The 1,152-nt window shown below is 46.1% G+C and overlaps 1 non-coding gene across 1 annotated transcript; it reads left to right on the plus strand.

The window, feature by feature from the left end:
• Positions 1-479: 479 nt before the first annotated feature.
• On the plus strand, positions 480-541 carry LOC125999627 (U7 small nuclear RNA). The gene has a single exon (XR_007492140.1). It is a non-coding gene; the product is annotated as a U7 small nuclear RNA (small nuclear RNA).
• The last annotated feature ends 611 nt before the right edge of the window (positions 542-1,152 follow it).

Consider the following 1,152-nt stretch of genomic DNA (forward strand, 5'->3'; position numbering starts at 1 on the left):
ATTTCGGCTACAAAGCCCAGTTTAGAGTCCTCTTCTCTCTCTCTTCCCCCTTCCCTCCCTCCCCCCTTTCCTCCCTCCCCCTTCCTCCCTCCCTCTCTTCCTTCCCTCCTTCCTTCCCTCCCTCCCCCTTTCCCTCCCTCCCTCTCTTCCTTCCCTCCTTCCTTCCCCTCCCTCCCCTCCCTCACCTCCCTCCCTCCCCTCCCTCCCTCCCTCCCTCCCTCCCTTCCTTCCTCCTTCCTTCCTTCCTTCCTTCCTTCCTTCCTTCCTTCCTTCCTTCCTTCCTTCTTCCTGTTTTAGGGTCACATCAAGCAATGCTCAGAAGCTACTCTTAGCTCTATGTTCACAGCTCACTTCCCGTGCCACTTGAGGGTCCATGTGGTACTGTGGACCAAATATGGACCATCTGTGTGCAAAGCATGTGCTCACCACAGCCTTGATGCTTCCCAGCTATTTGATGAGGATCAACATGAAGCAGCATTTAGTGTTACAGCTCTTTTAGAATTTATCCAGCAGGGCTTCTGGTCTCCACTGGAAGGCCCCCCTTAAAAAATGAAGCAGCATTTTTTTCATTCCTATAGTTTTCAAATACTTGTGCCCAGCCTTGCTCTGGACTATGTCCTGGCTCTTCACTCAGGGATCACTCCTGGCAGACTTGGGGCAGTCAGAGATCAAACCTGGGTTATCTGTGTATAATGCAGGTATGTTATCTAATGTACTATCTCTCCTGTTGCCCCAAATGATAGATTTCAGAAAAATAGCAAGTCACAATTCCTGTGAGACAGGAAACAAATACAACTCTCAAATGACACACACACATATGTATACATATGAGAAGACAGAGGAAACTAATCACTGCAGTTGAATTAGAGCCCCTGGAAGAATGGTACTCATAGGCTTTAGATACAAAGTGTTTAGTGAATTATGAAAATGAAATCCTCAGGCTATGGACACAGTATAGAGATGGAGGCAGATGTCTTGCATGCAGCTGACCCTACTTCTGAAAAACCTGGAGTGAGCCTAGAACATACAGCTGTGTGTAGTCCAAACACTTTAACCTCCTGAAAAAAATAAAAGGAAGAATTTTATTTAAATGTTTACTTCCACATATCCCCTAATTAGCTTTTAACATTATTTTTTTGGTTTTTGGGTCAC

The sequence above is a fragment of the Suncus etruscus genome, chromosome X, assembly GCF_024139225.1.
Source record: "Suncus etruscus isolate mSunEtr1 chromosome X, mSunEtr1.pri.cur, whole genome shotgun sequence".
Taxonomy (NCBI): domain Eukaryota; kingdom Metazoa; phylum Chordata; class Mammalia; order Eulipotyphla; family Soricidae; genus Suncus; species Suncus etruscus.